We start from the raw sequence: 24,924 nt of genomic DNA, 5'->3' as shown, positions 1-24,924 counted from the left end.
AGCCTACCACAAGCATCTCTCTAAATAACTCAGGGGTTCACAGGAGATATTGGCCGCATCTTCTAACCTTTAAGCAGGTATTTCCAGCAGTGCTCCAATGTCTAGGGTACTTTCAATCCTTTATTCAACCAGAGAATCTCTGGATTTATTAGAGTTATATAAATGGGATATCAGATAATGTTTTATTAAAATAAAGATTTTGAAAATAAAAAAATAATTTATTGGTTCATATTACTCTTATTCAAAAAAATTCATGCTGTTCAATAATGATTATACTCCTAGCCTAATTTCCACATTAATTATCCCAACTTATTTCCTCTTTGACATCTATTTTGTCCTATGCTAAGTCACTTCAGTCGTGTCTGACTCTGGGCGACCCCATAGACGGCAGCCCACCAGGCTCCCCCATCCCTGGGATTCTCCAGGCAAGAACACTGGAGTGGGTTGCCATTTCCCTCTCCAATGCATGAAAGTGAAACGTGAAAGTGAAGTCGCTCAGTCATGTCTGACTCTTCGAGACTCCATGGACTGCAGCCTACCGGGCTCCTCCACCTATGGGATATTCCAGGCAAGAGTACTGGAGTGGGGTGACATTGCCTTCTCTGATTTTGTCCTATAGTCATATTGAAATACTCATCAACCAAATATAATCTGATGTAGCAGATATTTTTATCAACTCAATGGACATGAGTTTGAGTAAACTCCAGGAGATAATGAAGGACAGGGAAGCCTGGTGTGCCGCAGTCCATGGGGTTACAAAGAGTCAGACACGACTGAGAGACTACACAACAACAGTAAGTAAAGAACTATTCCAGGTTCTGGCTTTTTTCCCTTCAACTCAAATTTGGAGAGGCCTCTGTAACTAACAAAAAGTTTGACTAAATATCTTGAGGAGGAACAAAACGACTGAGTCCCAATGTAGGAAATGGCTCCCAGTGGGAGAGCTCCGGGGTGCACATATACAGTCTGGCCTCGGGAGAGCTTTCTAGGAGTTCCCCTTACTCTCATTGCTTGTACCTTTTGCTCCACTGGGCAGCCAGTAGTAATACATGTTGCCATGGTGCAGACCATTTTCTTCTTACTCCCGGAAACAGGCGATATTCTCCAAGGGTAGTTACTCTTGGATTAAAACATGGCTTGGTCAGAGGCACTGGCTGATTATCTCCATAGTCAAAAGATGCCTGGGGAGGTAGAGAGACATTGAGTAACAGTAAAATCTCTCTGTCTCTTTATTTCTGAAGTCATATTTATTACAAGAAAAAGCCCAAAGATGTGAACAAATAAAATCATCCATAAGTCTGATCATCCCTGTATATTTACACCATTTTATATTTCATTCCCTCTTTCTTTACTGATTTATAGAAGTGAAATTATATTTAGATCAATTTTGTGCCATGTCTCTATTATTTTATATTATAAAATTGGAATTGATATGTAAATCTTTATATGTTGTTACTTGGTTGTTCGGTCATGTCCAACTCTTTTGTGATCCGACAGCCTGTAGCCCACCAAGGTCTCTGTCCAAGAGATTTGCCAGACAAGAATACTGGAGTGGGCTGCCATTTCCTTCTCCGGGAGATCTTTCTGGCCCAGGGATTAAACCAGCATCTCCTGCATTTGCAGGCAGATTCTTTACCGCTGAGCTACCAGGGAAGCTCAAATCTTTACATACTTCATTTAATTTTCTAGGAGAAGGGGGCGACAGAGGATGAGATAGTAGAATGGCATCACTGACTCAGTAAACACAAGTATGAGTTTGAGCAAACTCCAGGAGACAGTGAAGGACAGGGAAGTCTGGCACACTGCAGCTCATAAGGTTGAAAAGAGTTGGACACGACTTAGTGACTGAACAACAACAATAGCCACACCACCATATGCTTGTTCTTTCTGTTCGCACTTCTCTTGTATTTGGTTATTATAATTGCTTCCATATTTATTCTATTATAAATGTTGAGGCATGTATCTCTCTGCATACATACATGTTTTAAGAAGTTTCTCTTAACACAATTTCTAGGTCAAATAATATAAATAATATTTACATATTGGTAACATTTATTGAAGGATCACTGTACGCTAGTGTTCTACATGTTTCATGCACATTAACTCATGTAACCTTCACATCCATCTCCTGAAACCAGTACTGTGATCATCCCTAGACTGGAGGCAGAATCTGAGAGACACAGGGACAAGGTTAAATAATTTCCTTATGGCTAGATGGGAAGTGGCAGAGTTGGAGTTCAAATACAGGCTCAAAGATGTAGAAACACATGTGAACAGGTATACTGGCTGAGTATCAGTATAATCATGATAATCATTCAGTATAATCATTCAGCATGACGCATGGGGCATACTATCACATCAATTCTCCATTAAAATGGTAGTGTGGCATCTTTATAGCAGAGAAAGATAGGTATCTACTTTAGGCAAAAGAGTATACATGCAGTGTTTTTGTTAAGAAGCAATTTAATCAATCTATGAAATATTTAAACTATTCAGGCAGCCTGCAATTCATATACCTACATTCCCTGTGTGATGGAAGAATTTATAAGGATCACAAAGACACCCTAAGTCTCAATACAAACATTATTACTGGGAAAATATTTTTTAAATGTATAACTGTGTTTTTAATTTTCTTTGTTAATTTGCAATAACTTATAAGTCATTTAAGTAAGAAAACACTCTCAGAAGAAATTATACATTAACTGTCATAGAAAATAGTTTTTTCTCCCTCTTTAATTTCTTTTGTGTGAATGACATGTCAGAGGATAAGGCATGGCAAGCACTCAAATTCTTCATGGACCTAGTGGTACCAAATGCAGTAGCAGCTTTGCTTAAGCAAAACTCCATGGCATTGTTCTTAGGTTTAGTATTTAATGAGTTAAGTTTTCATCCACATTGCCTATTTTTCTACTGAACCCTGCCAAAAATATTCTGGCAGATGGTAAAATAATAAAATTGCTGGCTCTAAAATCCAAAATCTTAGAGATAATTAGAAGACTTGATACAGGTAACATTTATTAGTCATGCAGAGCTTGACAGCAAGGAGGATTTTTCAACCCACACAATTTTGAAAGGGAAAAAAATTTCTCTTTCTGAACACTGATCAAACTGTGACTCTGTGAACTCTGTGACATGAAGGGAGAAACACACTTCATAGGATTTAGTTGGACAACTTCTTCACTGAAGCACAACCTAAACAGAGAGAAGGAAATAACGCCTTTTAAAGGTGACTCCATTTACAGAACAGCGACAGCCAGTGTGAACCATCTTTGGAAATTTCCTTCTGTTCTAGTTAAACAAACTGCAAGTTCATTAGGTAGAAATGAGCGCCAAGAATAATCTCGCTAACCATTAGATAGGTTTAAATAAAATAAAATGTATGTTAATTATCAGTTTTCCTTCTTTCTTAACATAAGCATCATTCTTAGGCTGGGAAGGCACCCAGGAGCATTTGCTGGTTGGAGAAGGTTAAGGTTTTAAAATTTGACCACTCAGCTCTTCACACATAAATGACAGCAGTTACCCCATCCATATTTTACCAAAGTCAAGTACATCTTACAGGTATAAGAAATTCAAGCAATCCTGCTGTTAACCCTATAGAAGAAGGGGTACATGGCATTGGTAATCTGCTTTGGGGTTCAAAGAGTGTAGTTCAGGCTGCTGTGGCTTGATCATAGACAAATGCCATCTTCCTAGAATCTAAGTGTTTTCCAAACTGAAAGGGGCTTTAAAGATCTCCAGTTGCATTTCTCATTTTTTAGAAGGAAAAAAAAATTTTTAACACTTCATGAAATGAAGTGACTTGCACAGGCTATTCCCGGAAAGCCTGAGACTTGATCACAGATGCCCTGATTCCTCGAATCCTGCTATTTCTAGTGTTACGGCTACAAGTTTGCACGATTAAGTATCTGCCAGACTCACCAAACCTGGTGACCCAAACTGTATCCTGTGAATACACGTAAGAATGAATAACAGGCCCAAATAAAATTGCAACGTGTAAATTTTTAAAAGTTAAATTCAAGAGTGGATAATATATTGAAAGCCTTGAAAAGGGAGGAAACAAGAAAGGAAGGAAGAGAAGCATTTTTTTGTTTGTTTTTCTAGTTGAAATATAATGACCTTTAAAATAATATTTCAGAAAAGAATGGTTGACTCTATATATGTTATCAAAACTTGGGATTCATTCTTCTGGCTTATGAAAATGGAATGATAAATTGCCAAAGAATGAAATACAGCTATGCAGATGAGAAAAGAGATTTTTCACACACAAAAAATTATAAATCTGATATCTCTGGAGAGAAAGGCAGTTAAGTTCCAAAACCAAGTATCATGACTGATAACAGATATATTTAAAAATAATAGATTTAAAGTAAACATAGTCTAGAGGCGTTAAGAAACAATCCATTAGAAGTAGAAATCGTGTTAGAGCATCATAATAATAGTAAATAACATTCATTTGGTACTTCATACGCACAAACACTATTCTAAGGGCTTTAAATACATGAACTCATTGGTCTCCTACAACATGTCTGTAAAGTATTTATGTTTATTCCTCTCATTTTATAGATATGAAATGAAAGTACTGCTGGATTAAATTGCTTGTCTAAGATTGTAACACTACTAATAATATAACTGAAAAATGAACCCAGGAAATCTGATTTAAGAATCCATGGTCTTAACTTCTATGCCATTATGGTCCTTATCCTCATACAAAGATAATAAAATAAATAGAAAATGTATCCTTAGAAAGTTGCTTCAGTCTCTCATACAGCACTGAGACGATTGCAGAGGGGCATCTGTACTATAATGGTGCAAGGGTCTTGTTCAAAGAAAATTGATCTCAGAGCAAGTTGTAAGAGGCTTGCTCTTACATATATAGAAGGTATGTTATGAGGTGACTTCTGAAAGAAGGAAGAAAGGAAGGAAGGGGAAAAAGGAGTGAGGAAAAGAGTATGAAATGTGTGCTGTGCTTAGTTGCTCAGTTATGTCCAACTCTTTGCAACCCCACGGACTGTAGCCCGCCAGGCTTCTGTCTCCATGGGATTTTCCAGGCAAGAATACTGGAGTGGGTTACCATGCCCTCCTCCAAGGGATCTTCCCAACCCAGGGATTGAACCCAAGTCTCCCATACTGCAGGCAGAACTGCAGGCAGATTCTTAACCGTCTGAGCCACCAGGGAAGCCCAAGAATACTGGAATGGGTAGCCTATCCCTCTCCAGGGGATCTTCCCAACCCAGGAATTGAACCAGCATCTATCCACCTGCACTGCAGTAGACCCTGGTTTGAGTCCTGGGTCAGGAAGATCCCCTGGAGAACAGATAGACTACCCACTCCAGTATTTTGGGGCTTCCTTGGTGGCTCAGATGATATATATATGTCAATGAAATAGCATAAGTAACAAAAATAAGGCACAGAACACTTTGATGGCAAAAAAACATATAAAACTAATGGTAAAAAACCATTGTGGACTTTCAGATTAAGCTACAATAATAGCCATTGCTAACATTTTAACACTCTTTGTGTGTGAGTGTGTGTATGTGTATAAATATGTATAACTGAAATGCTTGTGTTCCTCCCAAAATTCCCATGTTGAAGCCTTTGTCACCAATGTGATGGTATCTAGACATGGAACCTTTAAGAGCTAATTAGGGTTGGATGAGTTCATGAGAGTGGGGCTTTCGTGATGCAATTAGTGCCCTTATAAAAAAGACACCAGAGATTGAGTATCTCTCTCTATCCATACCCCTCAGTACTGGACTATAATAGGTTTACAATACTTTTTACACAAATAATACATTAAAAAAAAAATAAAACATTTTTAATCTTATAGTACAGTACCTTGAAGACTACAGTGGTATAGTACAATAGATGTCAGGGGCCCACAGAGAGGAAACAGGCAAGTCAGTCAGTTCAGTCACTCAGTCACATCCGATTCTTTGCGACCCCATGAACCACAGCACACCAGGCCTCCCTGTCCATCACCAACTCCTGGAGTTTACCCAAACTCATATCCATTGAGTCAGTGATGCCATCCAACCATCTCATCCTCTGATCGTCCCCTTCTCCTCCTACCCTCAATCTTTCCCAGCATCAGAGTCTTTTCCAATGAGTTAGCTCTTCGCATCAGGTGGCCAAAGTATTGGAGTTTCAGCTTCAACACCAGTCCCTCCATTGAACACCCAGGATTGATCTCCTTTAAGATGGACTGGTTGGATCTCCTTGCAGTCCAAGGGACTCTCAAGAGTCTTCTCCAACACCACAGTTCAAAAGCATCAATTCTTCTGCGCTCAGCTTTCTTTATAGTCTAACTCTCACATCCATACATGACCATTGGAAAAACCACAGCCTTGACTAGATGGACCTTTGTCGACAAAGTAATGTCTCTGCTTTTCAATATGCTATCTAGGTTAGTCATAACTTTCCTTCCAAGGAGTAAGTGTCTTTTAATTTCATGGCTGAAATCACCATCTGCAGTGATTTTGGAGCCCAGAAAAATAAAGTCAGCCACTGTTCCAACTGTTTCCCCATCCATTTGCCACGAAGTCATGGGACTGGATGCCATGATCTTCGTTTTCTGAATGTTGAGTTTTAAGCCAACTTTTTGACTCTCCTTTTTCACTTTCATCAAGAGGCTCTTTAGTTCTTCTTCACTTTCTGCCATAAGGGTGGTGTCATCTGCATATCTGAGGTTATTGATATTTCTCCCAGCAATCTCGATTGCAGCTTGTGCTTTCTCCAGCCCAGCGTTTCTCATGATGTACTCTGCATATAAGTTAAATAAGCAGGGTGACAATACACAGCCTTAACGTACTCCTTTTCCTATTTGGAACAGTCTGTTCCAGTCCAGTTCTAACTGTTGCTTCCTGACCTGCATACAGGTTTCTCAAGAGGCAGGTCATGTGGTCTGGTATTCCCATCTCTTTCAGAATTTTCCACAGTTTATTGTGATCCACACAGTCAAAGGCTTTGGCATAGTCAATAAAGCAGAAATAGATGTTTTTCTGGAACTTTCTTGCTTTTTCCATGATCCAGCAGAAGTTGGCCATTTGATCTCTGGTTCCTCTGCCTTTTCTTTTCTTTTTTTTTAATTTGATTTTATTTTTAAACTTTACAATATTGTATTAGTTTTGCCCAATATCAAAATGAATCCACCACAGGTATACCCATGTTCCCCATCCTGAACCCTCCTCCCTCCTCCCTCCCCTACCCTCCCTCTGGGTCGTCCCAGTGCACCAGCCCCAAGCATCCAGTACCGTGCATCAAACCTGGACTGGCAACTCGTTTCATACATGATATACGTGTTTCGATGCTATTCTCCCAAATCTCCCCACCCTCTCCCTCTCCCACAGAGTCCATAAGACTGATCTATACATCGGTATCTCTTTTGCTGTCTCGTACACAGGGTTATTGTTACCATCTTTCTAAATTCCATATATATGCGTTAGTATACTGTATTGGTGTTTTTCTTTCTGGCTTACTTCACTCTGTATAATAGGTTCCAGTTTCATCCATCTCATTAGAACTGATTCAAATGTATTCTTTTTAATGGCTGAGTAATACTCCATTGTGTATATGTACCACAGCTTTCTTATCCATTCATCTGCTGATGGGCATATAGGTTGCTTCCATGTCCTGGCTATTATAAACAGTGCTGCGATGAACATTGGGGTACACATGTCTCTTTCCCTTCTGGTTTCCTCAGTGTGTATGCCCAGCAGTGGGATTGCTGGATCATAAGGCAGTTCTAGTTCCAGTTTTTTAAGGAATCTCCACACTGTTCTCCATAGTGGCTGTACTAGTTTGCATTCCCACCAACAGTGTAAGAGGGTTCCCTTTTCTCCACACCCTCTCCAGCATTTATTGCTTGTAGACTTATGGATTGCAGCCATTCTGACTGGCGTGAAATGGTACCTCATAGTGATTTTGATTTGCATTTCTCTGATAATGAGTGATGTTGAGCATCTTTTCATGTGTTTGTTAGCCATCTGTATGTCTTCTTTGGAGAAATGTCTATTTAGTTCTTTGGCCCATTTTTTGATTGGGTCATTTATTAAGAGTCTCATGCTCTACCGACTGAGCTAGCCGGGCTCCTCTGCCTTTTCTTAAACCAGGTTGAACATCTGGAAGTTCACGGTTCATGTATTGCTAAAGCCTGGCTTGGAGAATTTTAAGCATTACTTTACTAGTGTGTGAGATGAGTGCAATTGTGTGGTAGTTTGAGCATAGTTAAACAAGCAAAAAGAGTTACTAACTGGAGAAGGGAGAGGAGGTGAGAGATGGTGTAGCTGAAGAATGATTACCAATAGGAGATGGAGGGCAAGCTGAAATTTCACTGATGCCTGACATTGATGGCACAGGTTCAGTTCAGTTCAGTCACTCAGTCGTGTCCAACTCTTTGTGACCCCATGGGCTGCAGCACGCCAGGCCTCCCTGTCCATCACCAACTCCCGGAATTTACTCAAATTCATGTCCATTGAGTCAGTGATGCCATTTAACCATCTCATCCTCTGTCATCCCCTTCTCCTCCCACCTTCAATCTTTCCCAGAATCAGGGTCTTTTCAAATGAGTCAGCTCTTCGCATCAGGTGGCCAAAGTGTTGGAGTTTCAGCTTCCGCATCAGTTCTTCCAATGAATATTCAGGACTGATTTCCTTTAGGATGGACTGGTTGGATCTCCTTGCAGTCCAAGGGATTCTCAAGAGTCTTCTCCAACACCACAGTTCAAAAGCATCAATTCTTCAGCACTCAGCTTTCTTTATAGTCCAACTCTCACATCCATACTGGATCCTTGCTGGATTCAATTCTATTTACCCTCTTGAATAACAATCCAGTGATGTCTAGGTGGTAGCTCCTTTTCTCTCATCATAGATAACGTGATCCTATGTTCGAGTGGCCCTTGCCATTTCCTGCATTGTGAATGTCTGGTTCTTCTCTCTTCATTCTTTCTCTATGTCTTCAATTCCTGGCACATCTTTGCAGTACTAGCTACATCACCACAGCTTTTACACTTGCTTTCCGACACCCTGGGCTTGAAATAAAGATACTGTACTACTGTACTCTATACAGTACTCAGTACAGTAAGGTACACAAAAGCACAACCACTTGTAGCGGATGCACACACAGGACAATGTACGCCAGACACATGAGCTCACTTATGGTGTTTGGACCTGTGAACACGTGTCTGCATCTTTGGAAGTTGGCAACTTGAAGGTTTGAATGTAGAGGACTATTATTAATTACAGTCACCATGCTGTGTATCACATCCTCAAAACTTATTTATTTTGTACCAGAAAGTGTGTATCTCCTTTTGACTCCCTTCACACATTTCATCCACCTCTACCCCCATCTCTAGCAGCCAACAATCTGTTCTGTGTATCTGAGTTTGAGCTTGTTTGTTTTAGATTCCATGCATAAGTAAGATAATCTGGTTTTTATCTTTCTCTGTCTAACTAATTTCATTTAGCATAATGCCCTTAAGGTCCATCATAAATGGCAAGATTTCATTTTTTTCATAGCTGAATAATAACTCATTGTATATATACCATATTTTCTTTATCCATTTGTGTGTTGATGAATACTTAAGTTGCTTCCATTTCTTGGCTATTGTAAATAATACTGTAAAGAACATCAGATGCATGTATCTTTTTGAGTTTATGTTTTCATTTTCTTTGGATAAATGTTCAGAAATGGAATTTCTGGATCATATGGTAGTTCTGTTTTTATTTTTTTGAGGAACCTCCCTACTATTCTCCATAGTGCCTGCACCAATTTACATTACCATCAAGAGTGTACCAGAAGGGTTCCCTTTTCTCCACATCCTTACCAATGCTTTTCATTTCTTATCTTTTTGAAAATAGTCATTGTAACAGGTGTGAGGTGATATTTCATTATGTTTTTGATTTGCATTTCCCTATGATTAGTGACATAGAGCATCTTTTCTTGTACCTATTTGCCATCAACATGTCTTCTTTGGGAAAGGTCTGTGCAGATCCTCTACCCATCTTAAAATCAAGTTCTTTGTGTTTTGCATATTGAGTTGTAGAAGTCCTTTATATATGTTGAATGTTGACTGCCTTTAAGATATATGACCTGCAAGTACTTACACCCACTGAATGGGGCTTCCTTTTCACTTTGTTGGTGGTTTCTTCTGCCATGCAGAAACTTTCAGTTTGATGTAGCCCCACTTATTTATTTTTGCTTTTGTTGCCTTCGCTTTTGTTGTCAAATCTAAAAAAATCATTGGCAAGACTAATGCCAAGACGCTTACTGCCTGTTTTTTCCTCAGAGTTTTATGGTTTCAAGTCTTACATTCAAACCTTTAATCCATTTTATGTTCACTTTTTTGTGTATAGTGTAAGAGAAGTGATTCAGTTTCATTCTTTTGCATGTGGCTGTCCAGTTTTCCCAATACAATTTATTGAAGAAACTCTCCTTTCCCTATGGTATATTCTTGGCTCCTTTGTCATGAATTAGTTGACCATATACATGTGAGTTTCTTCCTGGGCATTCTATTTTGTTCCATTGATCTGTTTATTTTTATATCAATGCCATACTGTTTTGTTTACTATAGCTTTGTAATATAGTTTGAAATAAGGGCATGTGATGACTCTAGCTTTGTGCTTCTTTCTCAGGATTGCTTTGGCTATTCGGGGTTCCAGAAGTCTGTCCAGGAACCAAGTTCTTATTCTTGGTTGTTATTAGTTTCAGCTACCTTCACCCTTTTTCATGCATTTTTAAAGATGAGAAGTTAAAAAAGGATTATATCCCCAAGTCAAAAAACTAAAAGGCTGCATATGAAACTATGAGTTTGCACTGTCTGTGTTTGGGAGACAGTGGGGGGTGGGGTGGATAATTTGAGAGGACTTAAATATTAGTCACTGTCGCTTTTTCCTCATAAGATTTGACAATCAAGGGTGGAGGGTAAAAAGCTGGTGCCCCTCCCCAAGGGACTAGACAATAAAATAAGGAAGGAGAAACCTAACAGCAGCTAACATGCATAAAACAGAAATATTTCTAGCTTGTTACTTCCCCACTTCTGTCGAAAACAGCTGGCTGTTTCTTTAATCCTTTGTTATCTTGGATTTGACAAAGCACATTCTATTTAAAGGAGTCTTTTACATTTTCAAAGGAGGAAAAAACCGAGTGAGAGTAGCATATTATATGAGGAAACTTTAAAAAAATCTTCACAAAATATGTATGTAGGAAGAGAAAAGTGTGAGAGGAAAAGCGGATAAACCAAGGGGTCTTGATTTTCTGCGCAGAAAACTTGACCTGAGTTCTAACCTGGCAGCACAGCCACATATGTTGGCTGCTGCTGCTGCTGCTGCTGCTAAGTCACTTCAGTCATGTTCGACTCTGTGTGACCCCATAGATGGTAGCCCACCAGGCTCCCCCATCCCTGGGATCCTCCAGGCGAGAATACTGGAGTGGGTTGCCATTTCCTTCTCCATTGCATGAAAGTGAAAAGTGAAAGTGAAGTCGCTCAGTCGTGTCTGACTCCTAGTGACCCCATGGACTGCAGCCTACCAGGCTCCTCTGTCCATGGGATTTTCCAGGCAAGAGTACTGGAGTGGGTTGCCACTGCCTTCTCCATATACGTTGGCAGGTCATTTTAATTGTTTGGGTCAAAAGTAATCATGATCTTCTAGAATTTCCTGGAATATTTTAATATTCACATCTTCCACTATGAATTTCCTCCTCTGATCTGGTCAAATTCCCAAATATCATGGGAGAGTCCTTCACATTGCATTTGGTTCTGCAAGACCACCAGCATGGCGTGGATTCAGATTTGTGGTCTTGCCATTTCATCTGATCCAGATGCTTCATTTTGTCTGCTTTCTCGGCATAACTGAGGTGGAGACTTGGACTGAGATAAACTGGCTTTATCCCAACTTGGATAAGATAAATATTTGCAAGAGCAAATATCTAGAACAGACATGGTCTGACTGCCCCTTCTATCAAAAGCACATGTCTTGAGTTATCTGGTAAACATTAAAGTTTTGAATTATATTAAAAGCCCTGGAAGAGACATCAAGAACACATCTCTTGTGTTCTTTTGACTCTTACAGCAGAAGTCCACTATCCCAGATAAACAGATACACAGCCAACCTTTGGTTAGCCATATAAATGCAAGTATCCCTTGGCATGTGTAAATGTTAGCTGTTCAGTCATGTCCAACTGTTTGCAATTCCACGGACTGTAGCCCGCCTGACCCTTATGTCCATACACTTCTCCAGGCAAGAGTACTGGAGTGGGTAGCCATTCCCTTCTACAGGGGATCTTCATGACCCAGGGATTGAACCCAGGTTGCCTGCATTGCAGGCAGATTCTTTACCATCTGAGCTACCAGGGAAGCCCAGTGTTATTTTGTCCCCTATCAATCTATCTTTCTGCTCAGGTGAGGAGAAACATTGCATATTTCATTGATCCAAAGATACTTATTTTTTCACATTTTAATATCTCTTAACCTAGGATGCATTTTACAATTGATGCAGTGTCATAATCTTTATTGAAAGTGCCATTTGGGGAGATTTTATTAAAACATTTAAAATTATTACATTTTAAAATTGATGGTGTCTTAGATTACATGAAATACTAAAGTTGGAATTCCTTGGAAAGTTTTGTTTTGGTAGTTCTAGGAACAGGGAGTTAATGGGAAGTAAACTTGGGAAATGAACTCAGAAGTATTAGAGATGAAAGTTTTACAAATGATACATGTTTGGTTCTCTTGACTCTTGTCAGTTTTTTTTGAGTGCAGGGATTAACAGTACACTTTGCTTATTCAATACAACACCTAATCTATTGTGAATATTTATTAACTACATTGTCATAACACAAGTAGTCATTCATTATGAGGAAAGAGAGGAACCCAGCATTAAAATTCCAGCTCACCACTTTTTACTGACCCATTCGATTAGCATTATTTTGCATTATCTTCTACAAGAATTCCCCTGTCATAAACCTAAATACTGAATTATGAAATGCCATTAAGTACTTCCAGACTCAAGAATTTCTTATATCAGTGATTCTAAAATGTGGTTACACATTAAAACCACCAAGGAAGCTTTTAGAAAATACTGATATCCAAACTCCTTCTCACACTAAATTAAAGCAGGACATCTGGGAACAGGATATTAGCACTTTTTAAAAAGCCTCCCCAACAATAGAGAAAATAAACACAACCCAGAAGTGGTTTTTCAGAAAAATTAACAAAATTGGCAAACCTTTAGCTATGTTGACTATGAGAAAAGAGACAAGACTCAAATAAAATCAGAAGTAAAAAAATAGGGTACATTACTACCTATTTTATAGAAACATGAAGGCTTCTAAGAGAGTACCATGAACAATGTATATAAACAAACTGGATAAGCTAGATGAAATAAACCAATTCCTAGAAACACACAACTTTTCATGACTGAATCATGAAAAAAAAGTGGGAAATCTGAATAGGATTGAAAACAGGGGCTCAGATTTTTGTACACTCATGTTCATAGCAGTGTTATTCACAAAAGCTGAAAGATGGAAGCAACACAAATGTCCATCAAATGATGAATGGACAAACAAAATATATATACGTGCAATAGAATGTTACTCAGCTTTAAAAAAAAAAAGGAAATTAAGGGAACGCTGACACAGGCTATATAACATGGATGAACCTTGAGGACATTATGCTAAGTAAGTAAGCCAGTCACAAAAGGACAAATATCGTGTAATTCCACTTACTTAATGGATAACACAGTCAAATTTATAGAGACAGAAAGTAGAAAGGTTCTTGCCAGGAACTGGATTGAGGGAGAAAGGCCAGTTTGACTAGATTAAAAGGCTCTGAGGAAGGTCCATGGTGATGGTAGCAAAACAGTGTGAATATAATGAATACTACTGAATGGAACACAAGCCACAAGATTAAAGTGGTAAATTTTATGTTATATTTGCCACAATTTAAAAAAACAAAACAAAACAAAACTTAAGCCTTCCCAGCTGTTGAAGTAGAGCTAAGTTTGAGAATCATGGACTTATACCAAAGGGTGTTCATGCTCATCCATGTCCAACTCTTTGAGACCCCATGGACTGTATGTAGCCCACCAGGCTCCCCTGTCCATGGGATTCTCCAGGCAAGAAGACTGGAGTGGGTTGCTCTTCTCTTCTCCAGGGAATCTTCTCAGCCCAGGGATCAAACCAGCATTTCTTGCACTGCAGGCAGATTCTTTACCACTGAGCCACCTGGGAAGCCCATACCAAAGGATAGTCTCAAATAATTCGGATCATACTTGGCAGTTTTTAACACCTCCTGTCAAATTTTTTCTAGGCATGTTCTTTGTTTGGTATAAGACATGTCCCCTCTCTCTTTTTCATGCTTTCTGTTTTCAATTTATTAATTTAATTTATCACCACCCCCTAAAAGATCATTTCCCTTGCCCATGAAAAAAGTGAAAGCGTTAGTCACTCAGTTGTGTCCGACTCTTTGAGACCCCGTGGACTGTAGCCCACCAGGTTCCTCTGTTCATGGAATTCTCCAGGCAAGAATACTGGAGTGGGTTGCCATTACCTTCTGCAGGGGATCTTCCCTATCCAGGGATCAAACCCAGATCTCCCGCATTGCAGGCAGATTCTTTATCGTCTGAGCCACCCATAGACTGACTTTTATCTCAGTTTCTTCTTTAATCCCTCATTGCTACTTATAGGTAAATTTACACAACTACTTTTTTCCCAAAGAGTTAAAACTCGATATTATAAAAATACTATTACAGGAGGAACATTCCCCTTCATAATATCCATAGGAAAAGAAGGAAGAGAGAGAAAAGAAAGAGTATATTGAATAGAAAATAAGAAATAGCAAATAAGTTGCAATTTCCAGCTCTAGTTAATGCTCCTTATTCATATGTTTTTAAGAAATAATAGTGACAGTTGCCCTTGATTGGTTGCATATTAAGTGTCATTGACTAAGCAGTTGAGGAATATCACCTGTTTTAGTCCTAATTTTAAAAAATATTTGAAGTGACTATTTTTATCATCACTTTCTTGATGTGAAAATAGGCATAGACGGGTTTCCCTGGTGGCTCCGATGGTAAACAATCTGCCTGTAATGGAGGAGATAAAGGTATCTAACTTGCCAAATGTATATTGGGACTTGGCTGCACTTTCTGTGTTGGTGTGTCTGGCTCCAAAAGTTCATATTTTCACCCACTGTAATCTTCTTTGCCTCAAAGTTGTGAAAGAGATACTAGTTTACTCAGGTGATCTTGCTGCTCAAGAAGAACTTGGTGGAATCTTTCCTACTTTTTAAAGTTTATTTCAAAACAGATACCCTGGTATTGATGGGTTGACCATCTCTGGTCACTGAGGCCATCTTTGTTTATAACTAAAGTAAACGTGGCAATTGTGTCATATGTGGCTTAAGCGAAAGTCTTCAGAATTAGACTGTGTCAGTTTGAGTTCTACCATAATGTCTATATAGCATATAACAAGATGCTTAATATCTCTCTAATCTCTGTATAACATAGAACAAGAAGCTTAAGTTTCCTTGTGATGCGACCAAGTAATGATTGTACTTAACTCACAGAAGCGTTGTGAGGATTAGGTGATGGAAACCTATAGAGCTCTTTGAATAGTATTCAGAACATTAAACACTCTACAAGTAACTATTATTATCATTATCAATTTTTAAATATTGGCCCTGTTTTATGACTGTCATCTTTTTAGAGAAAGATTTGGAGTGCTTTTATCAATTTCTAGATTATGTTTTTCCATCGACCATCATGTCGTACCATCTGCCTTCTACGATCTACCAGCATCACTAATGTTATTTGTTAGGTGGCAAAACATAAGGTGAGCTCTTTTTCCCATTTATTTTTCCATGAGGAGTTACATCCTAATTCTCCTGAAGGCTATTGTTGTGAAAAAAACAACTCAGGTTATCCACGCCACCAAAATTGATCTTGCAATTTCACGCAAAGTGATTTCACAGAAGAAAAACTGTTTTCCTAAAATATGTGCCTGAGCTATTGTAATCTTTGTGGTTGCAAAATGAAAGCTATTCCGTCCTTTTGCTCCACCCTTCAATATTTGCTCAGGTGCAATTTGATTTCCACATGAACTGATTTGGAAAACTTACCAGGGACTTACAGAGCAGTTGTCATTCCGGCTCTAGTAACTTCCTAAACAAAATCATATTCCCGAAAAATGGTCACATAAAGTACCTCTGGTAAATCTCTCCGTGTGTTTGTGCCTTATTATAAAGCCCGTCGGCAATCTGCCTTGAAGCATGAGCACATTTTTAATCAAGCGGTAAAGCATTGAGAGTATAAAGGTCACCAGAGCTGAAGCTTCAGTGAACTGCTTTGTCCCCATGGTCAAGGAGCTTGACTGGAGTTATTGCAGGTGCTCCAGAGTTCCGTTCCCTGTGTGCCTGACTGCACTTCCCAAGTGACAGCAAAGAACACACTTCAAGGAGATACTGTTGATTTACTTATACGAGGGCCCTTACTTCCAGATGGATAGGTTTTTTCTTAATGAAGGAAATGTTCAGAAAGTTTATGTGTACACCAAAGGTATCTTTCGTCAAGGGCCATCTGAATAATAAAATGATAAGTAATGTAACAGGATAATGCGCAGTTGACACCAGAAGTAGACTTTTATATTTACAAAATTCAGGAAGAAGGGCAATAGAAGTAGGTAAATTTCACAATGGAGCTTGGAACTCTTGCCATTTAGCTTAGGGCCACCGTCATCAGATTCTTACTGGTGATCTCTTACTGGTCTTTCTCTTGAACGTCAGTAACTCCTCCACAAAGACAATGGCAGCTGAGCTTGAAGCAGTTCACAGGAAATTCTATGTCTATTTGTTTGTTGATTTATTCTTAAATCAACCATATGCATTCTCTCACACTGTAGCTGGCAATGCTTCACTGACTTTTTACAAGCCTGCATGTAATAGCACAAATAGGAACAGAGTAAAGTCACCTAAATGTGCCCTTTCACTGGCTATAAACTGGCATGTGTCTAATGGGTGAAACAAAATCATTTAAAAAAAAACACACATACTAAAGTTCATATCATTTTGTTTTTAAAATATAAGAAAATTATATTTTCATCTCTATCTGAGTGTATATATGTGCATATGTTTACATATATTTCTCTGATATTTATCTCCACACCATGACCCCCAAATAAATATTTAGACAGAATTTACTGTTAGCAGGTCAATAGGAGATTTAAAGCAATCTTCAAGTTCAAAGGACAGTATAGGATTCTGCCAATTAAGATAATATTCAAATTATGAGTCATCAACGATCTATTGAGAGAATTGATGGTGACGTTTCTTAGAGGTAATGTGTAAGTTTCTTGGAGGAATGTGACGTTTCTTGGTAATGATGAGCTCAGGGAGACAAATTAAGAAAGGAAAAAAAGAGCTAGGGGAGGCTGGATGCTACACATTATTTAATCATCACATTTCTATTATGATTGAGTGTCTTGGGGTCCAAAGGCTTGGTAGTATGCTGACTTTTATAGGAAAAATAGAAGAAAGGAGTTTTGGATTCAGTATCTTGAATTCATATCTAAATCCAAAAAATTGTAGAGTAGATCCCACTAATAACTGCTATTCATGTGTTCTCTGGGCCTTCAGGACATTCTTCCTGGTAGAGCCTGGTTTCCCCAATCCCATCTTTTCTGGGTGCTATGTTCAAGGTTATTCAACTGTCTTGTCCTGTAGGACTCCTGGGAACCAGTGTTCTTCATCGTTGCACACTCAGGTTTTTCTGCCTTTCACAGAACTGAGCACATTTCACTGTCTTCTACTTTCTTTTCCTATTGTAATTCATTTCCTTATGCTTTTCAGATTGTCCAGACTCATGAGTATCTCTTCCATTTTCTTCTCCGCTCTGTGAACTCATGCTTTTTTCACAGCCCAGACAAAAAATCATTCCACGAGGACCCAGCCCCACTTCTCTTCCAACCTTACAAGAAGCACACAGCTACATCTTGTGCAGTAATACTTTTTTAAATGTAGGGCCTGAGATCATTATTACTTTTTGCCAGTGACCTGGCCATATAATGGGGCTTCCCTGATGGCTCATCAGGTAAAGAATCTGCCTGCAGTGCAGGAGACACAGGAAACACAGGTTTGAACCCCTGGGTTGGGAAGATCCCGTGGAGAAGGAAAATGGCAACCCACTCCAGTATCCTTGCCTGAAAAATCCCTTGGACAGAGGAGCCTTGTGGGCTACTCCATGTGGTTGCAAAGAGTCAGACACGACTGAGTGATTGAGCATGCACAGCCATATAATGAAAGGTTTTATAACTGGTAATGATGAAGTTTTTTTTCCGATGACAATTTTTAAGTTAATGCCACAAAACTGAAGTACTTTTGTTTTTACAGCTGGAAGGAATCTTCGTGACTCTTTAGTCCCACACCTTCATTTAATAAAAGCAGCACCCTGAAGCCCAGCGAGGCAAAGCTCTCATCTCTGTGGGGTAGTGACAAGCATCAGGAGGCCTCTTCCCACGGCCCCATCGGGCCTCTCTGAACCTGACAGCCAACTGAGGAACCCTGTGCTGAATCACTGGGGAGGAATACTGAAGTTCCCTGTTCTTATCCACATTTGACCATGATATGGTGATAACTATGGGGAAGTCACTTCAACTCTCCATGTCTCATTCTTTGCATTTGAAAAAATGCATAAAACTTTTATTTCTTGCCAGTCCATTTAGAGAGAGAAATGCACACACACACACACACACAAAGAAGTCCTTTCAAAACAAGTAGAACTTTTGAAGGCATCATTTAGAAATTGAGTTTTCCTCAACTAGCAATAGCATGATCAAGAGAGGAAATAAATTGCCTTCAGTCTTGAAAGTATCAAGAAGACTCTATCTCATATCCGCCAAGAGCATCATTTAATTACCTACAGTGATACCAACTCCGTGGACCACCTATCCCAATTAAGCAGCAGCACATGCTAATTATCATTAGACTTAATTGGTTTCCCAATTCAGCAACTTCCCTGATCAAGTCTGTCCCAGTTAAGTGGTGTTTATTGAACCACCTGAATCTTGCTTAAAAGAAACAAAAGAAAATTTCTCGTCTCCAGTTCAGCAAATATAACCTACTCTCACCAAGTCACACTAGCCAGTTTCTAATTAAATTTGCAAAGCATACGCTGGGGTTGGGTCCAATGTGCGTATCTTCTCCAATTAGTAAATCTCCTCCAATTTCAGTGAAATCAAGTAAGATTAAGCAAGACATTCCAAACAACAATCAGTAAATGTGTGAAAATTAGCAAATATTTACTAACATTTCCCCTTCTTGTACACATTTTTGGACTAAGATGCTATGATTGTGTCATACTTTAAGATTTTCCAAACTTGAAATGTGCTTTTTCAGCAATAACACTTATTCTGAAGAGTAGGTAAGCATAAAGAAAGACAAAATTATGCTAGTGGGCTCAACCCTCCCAGAGAAAGTTATATGCATGCTAGTTCCTTTGCTTTAATTCCATCAGTAAACTCGATGAATGTAAAATCTGGTACTTGAGAACTGCTCAGGACAAGGGGAGATGTTGACTGAACGGGGCTCATAAACTGTACAGGTTTTGGAACATCAGGGCTGAGTGTACCTTGGAAGTAGAAGCCCCTCCTTCTAGAAAGCTGGGCACTTGGGGTGACAAATAATATAAGCACATGTGCTCTGTTCTCAGTCATTCAGTCATGTCTGATTTTGTGTGGCCTCATGGACTGTAGCCTGCCAGGCTCCTCTTTCCATAGGATCTTCAGGCAAGAATACTGGAGTGGGCTGCCACTTCCTACTCCAGGGGATCTTCTGGAACCCCAAGGATCAAAGCCGCATCTCTTGTGTCTCCTGCATTGGCAGGTGGATTCATTACCACTAGTGCCACCTGGGGAGCCAAGCACACATGTGCTGGTGTGCAAATAATTGTTCCAAGTCTGCTGGTGTGCAAATAATTGTTCCAAGTCTGCTCGGTGACAGTTTAAATAGACTCTGGTGACTCAAGAAGACAGATGAGCGTTTCTGAGCCCTTCCTTGAGGAGCTCTAGAATCCTCACCTTAGACTCTTCCTGCCAATGTGTAAGCACAGCACCAAAGAGAAAACATAACCCCAAGGCTCCCACTTTCCTCAGATCCCCCCAAGAAAAAGATGAAGAGGTAGGTGGGAAGAGCCAGCAGAATCAGGCTATGTCCAGGAGCCACATTTCTTCCCAGGGCAGTAAAACCGTTCACTATTTCTCTGAGAAAGAGTCCGGAGGTCAGCGTGGTCTAGCTGAAGGTGGGGCTGGAGATGAGAGCAGAGACTGCTCCTGGTAGGGCATGGGCAGTGGACTCTCCCAGAAGAGAGAGGTGGATTCTGTGCCCTGGTCTTGCCAAGGCACAGTTTTTGGTCAGCATACTGGGTAGGCAAGGATTTGAGATCCACAGTGACATTGTAAAAAGACTAGTGACACCCTGAGTGGGAGAAAAGGGAGAGGATGCTGGCACAGGGACATGGGCACATGGAGAGAGCTTCTTGGGATGGAGCACTTGAACAAATTCTCTGACCAGTGTGGTCACATCTCAGATGGCCTGGGGAGGGTCCACCCAGGAATTCAAGGCTAATCAGCAAGAATGTCTAACCTTGCAAAGTTGGGGGTTGTCTGGAAGATACATTCTCAGGATCAAAGAAAGAGTGTACATTCCTCAGAAATTGCCCATTTTTGGCATTCTAATGATGCTGCATCAAAGGAGTTTCTTACGCCACCAATAGAAGAGAACAAAAAAAACAATAATAATAATAGAGAATAATAGTCTTGCTTGATCTCAGTTTTCTTTGGACTGGCTTCAGAAACTTCAAACTTGGGCTCAGGGTTCCAAAAAGAGAATAATATGTAACAAAATGCTTTACCTTTTCTCTAGAAACTAGCCCACATTTAGATTATAGTAGAGCTCTTTATTGGCAATGTCAAACTGCAGAGACTAACCTAAATTTAGCCACCAGATGTGAAGAGTCGACTCATTGGAAAAGACCCTGATCCTGTGAAGACAGATGTGAGTTTGAGCAAACTCTGGGAGATAGGGAAGGACAGGGAAGCTAGGCATGCTGCAGTTCATGGGGCCGCAAAGAGTTGGACAACAAACCTAAATTTCTAGGAATCGATTTAACTCGTTAAAATCAGTAATATACAAAATCACCTCAGATACAATTCTGTGTGTCTGCTCATAATTGAATTAAACTATTCTGGCCTAAAGGGAAATGGTAAGTTGGAATTATTAAAGGTAGAGCTGGAAGGAAATTTAGAGATGGGTTATTACCAAGCACATTCTTTACCTTTATGGAAACAACACTTTAACCATTAAAGGATCTGGCCAAAGAAGAGCCAGATTTCCCAATTATTATCTAGTGTGCTGTGTCTGTTAACCGTGGTGGAAACCTCTTATGAACTTGCACTGTGATTCCAGTCCCTCCTTCCTTATCAGAATTGGGAAATATCTGGAACCAGTTACTCATTGCTATGCTTTCTGAAAAGCCTCACCTACAGATTTGATTGGTCAGACAGCAATAGGTCCTGATACTTTGACATGTTTAGCTGCCACTGGTTACTTCTCAAAGGAAATGGAGGTGGGGTGGCTCATTTCTGGATCCCATCAGGTAGGTGAGGATGAGTAGAGGAATCATGGGTTATTTCACTTCTTGGGGAACCATTCCAGCACTTGTCAGTAAGTATATGATGAAGGTTCAACTGTTTCTTAAGAAGAGTGAAAATAAAAAGCCTCTGAACATTGATGCTTGCTTCTTGTTCTTAAACTAATTAACAATGGAAGATCAAAAGCTATAAAGATCTGTCAAAAAGTAGTACTAATTACAATTATTTATGCAGACTACTAAACTATTGGCCTGAAATGTCATGGAACAACACATATCATTAAATATGTGTCAGATTAACTTTGTTGTAAATTATATTTCATGCATTTCCTGTCATCAGCAATTATCAAACACCTGCTATACACAAGATTTCAATTTTTTTTTCTTTCTTTTTCCACTGATCTCCAACTTTCCTGTTTTAGCGTTTCCCTGTCTTTCTTCTTGTGCCTGGCAATCATGAGATAGCTCTGTGGTCGTGGACTTTATTTGTTGACAACTGGAGCTAGGCTCCACTTTTGCTAAAAAAAACAAATTTTGTTCTGATATACTACCCACATTTTTTTTTTATGCATCATGTCCTTGAAGAAAGGACAGCTCTAGCTCCAATAAATTTTGATTTATATAAATCACTTGTGGTAATTTAATTTCCTTTATCAATGAGCTATTTAGAAAGGGCCTTATGACCCGGCTCTGGCTAATGAAGTATGAGGGAAAGCTTTAGAGAAATGTTTCTTAGCTCTTTAAAAAAGTGTCCAGAAAAAAGTATGAATTTTTCTTACCGTATTTTGACTTCTGGCATTGACATATAAAAAGGGGATGCCGAAAAGCTATAGCAGCCTTCTCAAGATAAGGGCACTCAACACGCCCTGAGAAAAAAAGTTGAGAGATGGGAAGAATCTGTGTCCTCTGTAATAATTTTAAGTTACTGAATTATCTGTTGCTAGAGCCACCCTACCTAGGATCACGTGACAATTTTCTTCTTATTTAAGCAACTTTGGGTTAGATTTCCTGTTACTTGTTGCTAAGTGCATTTTCAAACATAGTAGTGAGCTGGTTAAGTGAAAAGATTTTGGAATCAGGCAAACACGGATTTGAGGGTTTGCTCTACCACTTACTATCTTTGCAACACTCTGTTTTTTATCCATAAAGCAGAAAATTAATAATAGTGTGTTGTAAGCACAGTATTTGTCAGAGAAAGTCTGTTAATAGTTGAATAGTTCTGGGTGATATCCAAAATTAAAAAAGTAAAAAAAGAAACATTTTAGAAGAAATGTCAGAAACAGTATTAAGAGCTATAAGGTATGCAACTATGATCTAGATTATTTTTTAAAATTCCAAATTCACCTTCTTACAGCATTGAATTGGAAGAATTGAGAAGCTTCCCAAAACTACAGCAGAGTTCTGAGTGTGTGTAGGTCTGACACAGAGAAAAATAGTCATCGAAGGAAATTTTTGTTGTGTATCTTTTAGCATGCAGAAGAGCCTGGCGGGCTACAGTCCGTGGGGTCACAAACAGCCAGACATGACTGAGCGACTAACCAGACATGACTGAGCGACTAACACTTTTGCGCTCACATGTCCTTCAGGTTATGCAAAAAATAAATAAGACGCCTAAACAAAAGTGAACTTTGAGACAGTAAAGCTTGCTGCTGCTGCTGCTAAGTCGCTTCAGTCGTGTCCAACTCTGTGCGACCCCATAGACGGCAGCCCACCAGGCTCCCCCGTCCCTGGGATTCTCCAGGCAAGAACACTGGAGTGGGTTGCCATTTCCTTCTCCAATGCATGAAAGGGAAGAGTGAAAGTGAAGTCGCTCAGTCATGTCCGACTCTTAGAGACCCCATGGACTGCAGCCTACCAGGCTCCTCCGTCCATGGCAGGAGGAGCATTTTCATTTCCTCTGTCCATTTTCTAGGCAAGAATACTCGAGTGGGTTGCCATTGCCTTCTCCCAATAAAGCTTATAGAACTCTAATTTAAAGCATATATCAATTATATCTATTAAGAGGCACAAATTTATTTCAAAATTCAAAAAGATCTTACTGTCAAATTGCTAACTTCCTTGTCATCTAAGGTATTTGTTAGTATATAAAAATGTGTGAGTAATGCAGCATACTTATCTCCTCACCTCATATTAAAAATAAAATAAGTCAAATTATACATGGGACAAAATAAAAACTGGGCAAAATAAAAGAGACACACATTAAAATATTACTGTAGCTAAAGACTACCCTACTAGTCTTTAGATTATATTCTGAAAGTATCTTAGTTTCTCAGAGTATCATAATTTTATTCTTAAAAAAAATTTTTTTGAATATAGTTGCTTTACAGTGTTATGTTATCTTCTACTGTACAGCAGAGTGAATCAGCTATACATATACATATATCCCCTCTTTTTTGGAGTTCCTTCCCACTTAGGTAACCACAGAGCATTGAGTAGAGTTTCCTGGGCTATATAGTAGTAGGTTCTCATTAGTTATCTGCTTTATACATAGTATCAACAGTATATATACATCAATCCCAATCTCTCAATTCATGCCACCCTTCCCCTTCCGCCCCCCGCCACCCACTGCCTTGGTATACATTTGTTCTCTATATCTGTGTCTATTTTTCTGCTTTTGTAAAAAGATCACTATACTAATTTTTTCAGATTCCACATATATGCATTAATATAGGATATTTGTTTTTTCTCTTACTTATTTACTTCACTAAAAGTATTGTATTTAAATGATAAATCTTTCTGAAATGGAATATTCAGACTCAAGAAATAGTACTTTGAGATGATTTTATTTGAATTCCATTCCACATGAATTCCTAACATACTGATTTGCAAAGAAATCTGATAAAGCTTTTCAGAATACTGCTCAAGAGAAGCAGAAGTAGAGAAACTGAGTTATGTTATACTCAACAGGACTGTTTTTGCTGCTGGTCACTGTCTGTTTGAAAGTTTTCTACCAGTTAGGTATGACTTCACATATTAATGCCTGAGGGAAAAGACGTGTTTTTTACAAATTTTGTTATTGTTCAGTCATTCAGTCATATCTGACTCTTTGCGACCCTATGAACTGCAGCACACCAGGCTTCCCTGTCCTTCACCATCTCCAAACCATGAGTTTGCTCAAACTCATGTTCACTGAGTCGATGATGCCATCCAACCATCTCATCCTCTGTCACCCTCTTCTCCTCCTGCCCTCAGTCTTTCCCAGCATCATATGCAGAATTAACACTGATACTCTTCCTTCTTATTTTTACTTCTTCAAATCTTTCCCTTAAAAAATGCCTTCTGTAGTAGACAT

The 24,924-nt window shown here is 39.2% G+C and overlaps 1 long non-coding RNA gene across 1 annotated transcript in view; it reads left to right on the top strand.

Moving 5' to 3' along the window:
- LOC139178910 (uncharacterized) overlaps window positions 1–19,222 on the top strand; it is a 59,535-nt gene extending 40,313 nt beyond the window's left edge. Inside the window, exon 3 of the long non-coding RNA XR_011563321.1 lies at window positions 18,377–19,222. This is a non-coding gene — a long non-coding RNA (uncharacterized lncRNA). The remainder of the gene's footprint in view (window positions 1–18,376) is intronic.
- Window positions 19,223–24,924: the final 5,702 nt, after the last annotated feature.

The sequence above is a fragment of the Bos indicus genome, chromosome 23, assembly GCF_029378745.1.
Source record: "Bos indicus isolate NIAB-ARS_2022 breed Sahiwal x Tharparkar chromosome 23, NIAB-ARS_B.indTharparkar_mat_pri_1.0, whole genome shotgun sequence".
Taxonomy (NCBI): domain Eukaryota; kingdom Metazoa; phylum Chordata; class Mammalia; order Artiodactyla; family Bovidae; genus Bos; species Bos indicus.
Note: the sequence above shows the minus strand (reverse complement) of the source record. Positions and strands in the feature narration are given on the sequence as shown.